General features: G+C 50.4%; 1 protein-coding gene across 3 annotated transcripts in view; it reads right to left on the reverse strand.

Annotated features, from left to right (window-relative positions):
• The window catches only part of ADORA2A (adenosine A2a receptor), a 28,292-nt gene extending 19,095 nt beyond the window's left edge, over positions 1-9,197 (reverse strand). The window contains exon 1 of one of the 3 annotated variants that reach the window (XM_059863704.1): positions 8,867-9,197. The gene's annotated coding sequence lies outside the window, so the exon portion shown is untranslated. Of the gene's footprint in view, positions 1-4,212; positions 4,501-8,570; positions 8,657-8,866 lie in introns of those variants that run through there. The other 2 variants (XM_059863705.1, XM_059863706.1) reach the window with 2 other exon arrangements.
• Positions 9,198-10,275: the final 1,078 nt, after the last annotated feature.

Consider the following 10,275-nt stretch of genomic DNA (forward strand, 5'->3'; position numbering starts at 1 on the left):
AGACTGCTCTTTGTTAACAAAGGATACAAGTGAAACAAAGCAGGCAAAATTATCAGCACACCATGGCCTTGGTTTTCAGGTACCTGGAGCACTTGCACTTTCCCTCAGCCCTCCCTGGAGGCCCTTGCATGCCTGCCTGCATGGACACCCTTGCAAGGGCAGAACATGGGCAGGTGTGGAAAGTTTTGTTCTATCAAGGGGCTCCACGTGCCAGTCTGACCCTCCCAGGCACCGTTTCAGATTTTATCCAAAATATCATCTGAGCCACTGATGCTCTGACTGCAAAAATGCAAGGCCAAGGATTTTTGGAAACACAGACTGTGTCTCCTCTTGGGAAGTGAAGTCTGCTGTAATATAAACCTACAGTGGGGTAATGAGCTTTCTGGACAGGCTTTGCAAGTTCTTCTGAAATAATAAGTAAAATGAGAGCTTCAGCTTTGCTAAATTTGTTGTAATCCCCTCTTACAGGAAAGCAACAGCCCTCCAAGATTCAAAACCTTCCCTTCACATACTTGTGAAAGGCAGAAGAAATGGCTCTTCAGAGACCTGTACTGCGCCTGAACTTTGTCTGTCAGTTTAAAAATGGGAAAGAGGGGCAACAATTCTGTTTTACATTTCCATCCCTGCTGCAGTCCAGGCCAAGAAAGGAGGCTGTGCTCCAGCAACAAGCATGGTGAACCTGGGTGTGAAATCTTGACTGATTTACCAGAGATACCCAGACTGCTGCACCAGTGACAGCAGCTGAAACCTGACAAAACCACACCCTGCCAGCCTGTCCTGTGCCTCTCTTCTCCTCCTGTTTATGCCCATTGAGAAAAAAACTAAACAACAAAACTGCCCCAAAAGTGAAATCCCAGTGGACAAGAGGCAAGATGGACTGGCTGACAGGAATGGCAAATCCCAAACCAATATTGCAGCTTTGCCTCCTGCCCTCCAAGTGCTAGAAGTGGATTAATTTTGATTGTGGTAGCGGAAGATTAGAACACATTTGACAGCATTTTTTTCCTAAGTGGATGTTATAAATGTTTAAAAAGCAAGGAAAAAACCTCACAGTAATTATTCCAATTCTAATGGTCACAAAAAGCCAAGGAGGGCAAAACTAAGTAAGGATGAATGACCAGCAGTTAAATAAGCCAGACCAAACAAACAGAAGGGAAAACAGCTCCCCTGTGCTCACCAAATTCTCGCTGGGCAGCAGGCATCATGATGTACTGACAAAAGACACCAAAACATTGGATTTTTTAGCAAATTTTTTGTACTCAGGACAGCTGATGTTCATTTATCTATGTGGTGTTTCTAAAAAAAAAAAAAAAAATCGAGCATTTGGATAGGCTTTCATAAGGCAGAGAAGTAAAAAAGCATAATTAAAACCATGTACCATGGCCAGAAACAAGTTACTACTGCCAATATCATCCACAATGTCTCTGAGGAGCCAGTTTTCCTTTCCTGTGTGAGGGAAGAACTCAAAGGCAAAGTCTGCCCCCTCACAGCCCTACTAAAGCCAGCTGTGTTCACACATGAGGAGCATTTCCTTCAAGGACAAAATAAGAGAGATGAGGAAACAGAATATAAAGAAGGGGTGACCCACTGAGGAATACAGGCAAGGGAAGAATTTACTCTTAAGATATTTATCATATTGCTAATGCATCCATTCTGGTCTATTTTAAAATAACGGAGCAGACTTCTCTCCAGATGTGACTTTGCCTCCCATTTCTGTATGAAGTTTCCAGAGAGGCAGCTGAGAATTGGGTACATCTGTTAGTTTTCTTGCATTTCTATGCAGTTATTCCCAAACCCTATTTGCCTTCTCCAAGTGCAGGTTATCTCTGCCCCATGCCCTCTGGTGATCCCTGCTCCTGCTCCCTCGAGCACTGTCCTGCAGGCTGCCAGGAGTGTTTGCATAAACTCTGGTGGTGAAACAAAAACTCACCCCAGTGCAGGGAGAGCTGTTGTAGCAGGTCAAGCAACATCCTTCCACGGCAGACAGAATGTAAATCTTACTGTCCCTCTCCTTGTAACTTAAAATGGTTCCCCAGCTGTCCATCCCTGTCCTGATGAAAGCATTGCAGGACACTGCTCATCCCAAAAGCAGGCAAAAGCCACAATAGCAAATCTTCTGTACCCTGAGTTTGTTTCCAGCAACTTTCCCTCATCCATTTTGTAAGGTACTCTGACTGCTAACTCTTATTTGCTCAGGGTCAGCCTCACCATCCTGTCAGTGCTTCTGTCGCAGCCTCGGAGCTATTTAAGACATTTTTAGGACTCTGCCACCCTCTGTGGATAAGGAGTCGATGCTCTGATGGTGCCCCGAGGCCGCATGGCCTCACTTTGTCATTCCCTCTCCTTTGCGGCGACTTGCACCACGCTGCTGTCACCCCCGGGAGGTGACTTGCATTTCCACTATCCCAGCCTGCCACGCCGACACTGCACGTACTCAAAGGGACTGGGTTTTCCCCCAAGTCCTTGATTATAATCCGATTTATTGAGAACTTTCCAGCGCCGCTGTTACCGATGCAGAGTCAGCGTGGTGCTGCGAGCCCTCCTAAGTCCTTCTGTCACTTCCCCAGCCCCTGTGCTGCGGTCAGGGCACATCCGCCCCAGCGCAGCCCCGCACCTCTCCCGCTTCCTGCCCCGGCCGCCGCCGCCGCTGGGCTGGGGCGCAGAGCACAGCGCTGCTGGGGAAGTGACACTTCTCACCAGTGAGTTCTGTCCTTCTGCATCACACCATCACGCTGGAGAACCAGCAGCCGCTCATAAATCACTTCAGAAAACATTTCCCTGCATTTGCTGGCTGTTCATGAGCTGCTGTTCTTGTCCAGAACAGCAGCTCAGAGATCCCTCCACCAGCTCAGAGATCCCTCTACCAGCATTGGCAAGTGGCCCTTCTGTCCTGGGAAAACTTTACAGTCTCTTCACAACAAGCCATCATAGAAGAGGTCCATCTGTAAAGAAACCTGTGATCATTTCTCAAATGCATGACTAACATGATGCTCACACCTTGCCAAACAAGGATAAACCAAAAAAGACCCCCAAGGCAAATTCCTTGGGGACTGTGACACTTGACTCCAACACAAAAGATGTTAGTCAGGCAGAGATGGATCCCGAGGAGCTCTCAGAACAGATTCCCCAAGCCTTGAGGATGGTCTCTCCCAGGTGGACTGTGTCCATCTCTTGCCTGCTGTAATCATCCTGCTGGGCTGCAGGGTGGCTGCATGGAGGAAAAGGAAGGTTTCCCTTTAGGAATGGGGTAGGACAGTTAACAAGAACCCTAAATGAATCATAATGGCCAAGCAAAGTTTGCATCAGCATTTCGTAAGACACAGGATGACATAAAAGAAAGTATTAATGTTTTTCAGGTGTTTGACAAAGTTAGGTGTCTCAGTTTTAAAAGGTCTGCTAAAGATTCCTGCATTTGGGGATTATCAGGAACAGTCCCAGATTATCCCTGACTAGGCAGCCATCAGCAAGGGTCATTTTTTGCCAAAATTCGGGCTGCAGAGCATTTGACAAACTTTTTAAATGTCAGTGTGCCTCCCCACACATGCTGCAGGAGCTGTAATGGTGCTGGTGCCAGCCCAGGTCAGTCTGATGTGATTTTCCACCGTCCCATTGAAGCTGGGCACTGATCTGTGGATTGGACGTATGTGGAAACTGCAATTATTCAAATCCATTTCAATCACGTGCCTCTCTTCTGAAGATTTTAGCAAAAAGCTGCACACCTCTTAGCTATCTTTTATCCAGGGGAATGTTTCCTATGGAAAATCCCAGTCTGTGCCCAATGGATCTTATACTGAAACCAAAGTTGTTACTATCAGAGAATATGACATTTAACCACCTACTTCCCTTAAATCCTTCAGCTCAACAGCTGATTCATACCAGGATCCGACAATCCTGTTCTATTGGGGAAAACTCAATAACCAAAATGATAGGGCTGCTCGTGGAGGACTTTCCCAGCTCAAGAAGGGGAATTTGCAATGAGGCCAGTATTAGAGAACAGGCAGAGAGAGCAGAAACATTTATGCTGCCCTAGTTAGAAAAAATAAGGGGTGTGGGGTGTGGGGAAGGGGAGACAAGAAGCAAGAGGAGAACACAACAGTGCAAACCCAAACCAAAACATCTCCAACAAAGCAAAGCCAGGAGAAAAACAGAGGAGACTCTGAGGTCTGAGTACTAAATGAGGAAACTTCTAACAGGGAAAACTGCAAAGCTCACCATTCCCGAAGGGATGCATTAAAAGCCTGCACTTGGCTCCGCTCAGCAGCGCTCCTGCCCCGGCCGGGTGGGGGGCTGCCCTGCCCGGGGGATGCTCGGACGGGACCCGCGGCTCGGGATGGTTTCCAGAGGTTCCACCAGCCGATCCCCCCGGGGAGCAGCGGGACGAGGGCCACGGCAGGAGCCGGGAGCACGAAGAGCGGGCACAGGGACGCAGGGAATGCCGTATCGCTGCCTGCCGCAGATGGAACAGCCCCAGGCTGCAAGGACTAGCATGCCGCTGCCTTCCCCCTGGAACTGGGAGCAATCACAAATGCTAATCGACACACAGACAGGAGCCCAGCATGTCACCCGTCACGTCTCCAAAGCTCCAGGAAAACCCCCCTTTCCTCTCTCGTATCACAGAGGCACAGGAAGATTCCCTCAGCCCGGCATGCCTTTCCCTCCCCCTGGCCCTGGCTCAAATCATCCCTGCAAGAAGTTTCCCTCCCTGCTAACTTCTCCATTGTCTCAGATGCATTGTTTGCAAATGTTCCCTAAAAATGCTTTGTAAAGTATTCTTTATTCCTGTTTCAAGTCTTTCCACATCCCCGTGTAACACCTGGACTTTATCTTGTTACCTGTCAGATAGTGACAAACCTACAGCATGCAACCCCTGACTTACCAACTAAGATAAATACAATTTGTCTTGTAGCTGTCATTTCTCTTCAAACCCTGTCTTCCACAGCTGCCTTTGAAGTGGTAATAAAATTACTTTATTTGGGCTTGAAATGTGTAACTTTTAAAGAAATAAAAATGTAAAAATCCCCAACCAGCAAGAGCCCCAGGACCCTGGCTGAGGAATGAAAGAGATCACACCTTTACCCAGTCACATTCACCAAATAGCTGCATTTGGTGAAGGGCTTTGAAACACTCTTTGCTGATTGCCTGTGGGCTGCCCACTGTGATCAGAATGAAGAATGAGTTAGAGCAAAGCAGGTTTAAGTCGGGCATCAGGGTGTTTCCTGCCCACCAGGAAAGTGAGGAGTCTCCACTGCTGGTCTTTAGGAGCAGGATGGAGAAAGATGTCAGGAATGGCAAATCCATAGCTGATCCTGCCTTTGGACAGAGGTCTGGAATAGATGACCTCCAAGTGCCTCCTAAGGATATTTTCCATAATTGAGAATTGTATGTGCCATCTGTCCATTCTGACCTACAGAGATCTACTGCAGGGGAAAAAAAAGTGCAATACAACCAATAATTATCCCTGGTACAGATGCAACCTTTGTGAAGGGAGAGGCATCTTCTGACTACAGAAGGAACTGAAGCCTCCAGAGGTGAAATCACCTTCTGTGCTTCTGCCAGACCCTCCTGCCCTCCCAAGACAGAATGCTGCCAGTTCTTCACCCCTAACAGTCCAGCCCTCAGTATTCAACCACAAAAGCATCTCATTAAGGGGCAGCTTCCTCAGCATTTTTGAAATGAGCAGAGAGACCAGGAACTGGTGCTGTTTTGTTCAAGTAGCTTTACCAAGGCTGTTCAGGTGCACTGTGCAAAACCTGAAGATGGTCGGTGAAGCAACCAAACCTTGTGGTCCTCAGTACCAGATATCCTGATAAAGGGAACAACCTCCATTGACTTGTGAGGTTCCTCTCTGATTCCTTGACACACAGCTCAAGATCTCGTTCCTGGTTTTTACTTTAGAGTCCAACCAAAAAAAATGTTTAATAGCCCATCTCCATTTTCAGATGGAAATCACACAATAAAGAACAACCTCGGGATTTAATCACAGTCCAGATCAAATGAGAAAATGAACAAGCAGAGTCAGAATCTGCTTGAGCTGAAGACAAGGACAAACTTTGCAGGACACCAAGAGATGTTGGCACCAGCCTTTGGATGGAGATCACCTCACTCCCAGCTGTGCACAACTCAGAGACTTTCCCCACACTGTGCCTTGACCCACCTCGTGTGGGCAGAATGTTAAACCCCAGTGAAGAGCTGAAGCACAGTGAAAATGGTGAGAAATCTGTGAAACCTAAAACATCCTGTATAGACAAGAAATCATGCAGCCATCAGTCAGCCAGGCAGAAAGGAAGTGGTAAAGGGAGAGGCTTTCCCTCAACACCAGATGGAAAAGCAGCCAGGTTTAAAAACAAGGGGGGACCAGCCCCTTCTGAGAGACAGGACTGAAAGGAAGAGTAAAGATTCACCCCAAACCTTCTGCAGGGCTGAGCTTTTCCCAGTGGTTCTCAGGAGAACTTAACCACACAGCTCTACATGAAATCCATCATTGAAGATTAAACAAAAAAGATGAAGAGCTTTCAGAAGTTGATTATAGTCAAATGCAATAGCAGCAGCAGCCCTTATGGAAACACCCTATTAAAATACCAGCAAAAAGAGAAATGCAAACATGGGAGACCTGGCAGAGGCTTTCCAGCTCAGACCTTTAGTGCCTTTTGCACCCACTGATAGAAGGACAGAGGATAAAAACATCATTATTGGGCCAATATCCCCTGACCTGGTGCAGGGTGATGCTGGTTCTATTTTTTTATGTATGAAAATACATAGAAAGACACAGATTATATACACATGAAAATTACAAATGTACCACGTGGCCTCCATTAAAAAGAAGTCCTGCTTGCCTTTTTTTTTTTTTTCACACCCTGCAATAGGTCATTTTTATTTTATGTACACACATACATGTTTGCAGTTTGTACCCACATGTTTTCTCTACAAATTCAGAGGTTCACAGCTATCCTGGTTAATTCAGAATTTAATCTATTTGCCACATTAGACAGGATTTCATTTCCATAGGTTTTTGTGGTACACGATTACATTTATATCGACTTTTTTACTGAGATTCAACATAAGGCATTTCCTCAACAGACCTAATTCAATTGAAATATTTCTCACATCCTTGCTGGTCACTATATCTAATGTTTTTCTGCCTCACTTGGGCAATATGCTCCAGGGGTGTCTCTAACTGCAGGGGCTGACCATGCTTTCTCTCTCTCTGCTAGTTTCCCTCATGCAGAAGAATGAATTTATCAATTACTCCAGTTCTTGAGTTACATGTGCCTGAGACTTACAAGCCTGATAAGAAACCTGAAAACAAATACATCCAAAGACAGAGTTATCTAATAGTTGGCCATCTGCTTAGGAAAATCATTTAAAGTAGTTACAGCAATTCTATTAACTATTTACCAAGTGAGTCATGTTGCTCTCTTTAAGTTAACCCTTCCTGTCTCCCTGTGGGCTCAGTGCCTCAGGCAGTTTTGAAGAAGGTGCTCAACCACCTTTCTTCCTTTCAGGCCATGGCAAAACCTGCACTCGAGACCCCCCAAACTCACACTGTCCAGAGCATAAAAGAGCAATAAAGCAACCGTGACTCTCAGACCACACAAACGACCATGCAGAAATCTCCTCCCGGGAGCATCCCCGGCGAGGGCACCGCGCACCAGCACCGACCCAGCGGGATGGGAACGCACCTGCTGCCCCAGGCGCTCCGGGAGGGCAGGTGAGCCCAGGGGAGGGCAAAGCCTGCAGCCACAGCCCGCAGCCTGTTCGCCCGTCCTTCAGCCGCCCTCTCCCCACACAGGGACGGGGCACAGGGAGGGGCGGCTCCATCGCGGGGTGCCGAGGCTGAGCGCTCCGGGGCACAGGCAGAGGGGCTCTGCTGAGGAGCTTTCAGCTGCTCGGCTGAGATAAGGCAGAGCTGGGGCTTTTGGGGCAAGCGATGGGACAAGTCCACACAGGTTTGGAGCCATCTATTCAGTCCCTGCCCTTTTCCCTTTAACACGACTGTGAGGCGGATAGAAATCTCCTTCGAAAGCACTACAGAGAAGTTTGCAGGATGAAGGGTGCTCCCCTGGAATCGCTACTTTATGATTAAGCACAAATATCTGCTGGAAGGCCGAGGAGGGGTGGGTGCAGGGAGGCAAAGTCCAGCACCTGATGTTTGAGGGAAGATCCGCGGAGCAAACATCTTGGAGCGCGGGGGTGTGTCGAGGGACTGACAGTCGGGAACCAGCACGGAGTGAAACGCACCGGCTCCACGGGGAAACACCATCCGCGCCGGGGCAGGAGAAAGCGGTAGCAGGGCAAAATCGCCCCGTCCCGGGGCTGGGGGCTCGGCCGCACCGAGAGGGCAGCGAGCGGCCACTTTGCAAATTCGCGGGACAAGCAGGAGAGGGACCGCGGCCGCCCTGAGGGAAACCGGGCCGCGCACGGCGGCTGCCGGGACCGGGACCGAGCCGCGCTCGGGATGCTCCGGCGGGACGAGCCCCGCAGCCCGCCCCGGCCGGGAGGTCCCGCTCCGCCCCGGGAGCTGCACCCCGGGCCCCGCCGCCCCTCCCCGCGGCCCCGCCGGCCTCACCCACCTGGCCTCGGGGACTCCGCTCCGGCCGCGCCCGGAGCCGTGCGGCGGTGCCGGCGCTGCCCCGCTCCGCTCCCGCCTCCGCGCAGGACGCGGCCGCCGCGGCTCCCCCTGCAGGGCGGCGCGGGGCGGGAGCGGCACCGGGAGCGGCACCGGGAGCGGCACCGGGAGCGGCACCGGGAGCCGCGGGATGGGCGCCCGGCAGCCCCGCAGCTTTACCTGGCGGCCGGCGGACCGGCACCCAGACGGAGAGCCCGGAGAGCATCCCCGCAGCCGGGCTCCGGGAGAGAGGGAACTTACCTGGGAGTCCTGGCTTGTCGTGAGGGACCTGCGAGTGACAGCAGCGCGGTTTGACTGGTCTCGATCTGCATACAATGAAAGGAGGAAAGAAAGGAGAGGAGAGGAAAGGAGAGGGAAAAGGGAAGGGAAGAGGAGAGGGCAGAGGGGAGGGGAGGAGAGGAGGGCTTTCTCACTACATTATTTTAAGCATCTACTTCTTTCCAGGCTGGAAAACCCACCCAGAGAGTGCAAGCTGCAGCTGTAGCACACAGGGCTGGGTGGCCCCGTGCAGTGCTGAGGGGGACACCGGGCCAGGCTGCGCACACAGAGCAGCTTCACTCTCCTCTCTGCCCGGCTGCCACTACTACCCACGGAAAGGAGCCCCGTGCATTACCACTCTGGAAGTGTTTAGGAGTTCTCTGCAGAGATACTGACTCTTTGCCAGCAGTTTCACGTTCCCAGCGGGCTGTGGATCCCCCAGCACACTCCACATTTCCTGCCAGCGGTGCCCCTGGGGCCGCGCCTGTCCCCAGGCAGCTCCTCCGAAGGACTGGGGACAGCCATGACTCATCTCGCAGCAATTTTGAAACAGGGGGAGAACCTCTCAAGAATCTGATCCCACTGGTCTTTGTGGGCATCTTCTAAGTATTTCAAGTTCTATTTTTCAAGTTTACCTCTCAGCAAGTAAGTAATCTACGTGTTCCTAGTGGGTGGACATTGCCAATAGGAAAACCCACCGGCGTGACTCCACACTTCCCACCAGCCCCACGGCAGGTCCCAGCCTGTGACAGACTGATCCACCTCAGTGACAGCAGGCCAGACCCCTCTGTGCAGGGACTGCTTGTGTCATGCAGTGAGGTTTTATTCCAGGATTCCCACTCCAAAAGCATTCCCACATCACTGACACCCAGCACTGCTCACCCTGCCCTCCCTGGCAGCAGCAGCACGAGAGGTGCTTCACATCTCCTTGGTGGAACAAGACAGCAGGAAAGGAGCAGAACTGGCACCAGCCCCCCCAGTGCCAGCCTCAACATCCATCTCAGCATTAACAATCCAGCACTGGCAGCAGCAGCCAGCAGCTGAGCTGGCCTCCACTCTCACCCCAGTCAGGGAGGCAGGCTGGGTCATGGGCTGGCTCAGCCAGGCAGCTGGGAAATACAGAGCAGAGTGAGGGCTGCTCCAAACACAATGGGAATCCTCTGGGGAGAAAAGGAAAAAAAAGAAAAGTAATTTTTCCCAGGAAGTTACAGAAAAAGCTGGAGTAATTTACCACACAGTAACATGAAATGATTTTAAGGAACACATACACTGACTAGCCAAGTCAAGAGGAAAAACAAAAGTGGGAGATGAGAAAATTAGGAGCCTCATCAAAACATGCTGCATAGATGATAGATTTAGAAATGCCACCTGCCTACATGATGTTTACCAGA

This window comes from Haemorhous mexicanus, chromosome 19 (genome assembly GCF_027477595.1).
Source record: "Haemorhous mexicanus isolate bHaeMex1 chromosome 19, bHaeMex1.pri, whole genome shotgun sequence".
Taxonomy (NCBI): domain Eukaryota; kingdom Metazoa; phylum Chordata; class Aves; order Passeriformes; family Fringillidae; genus Haemorhous; species Haemorhous mexicanus.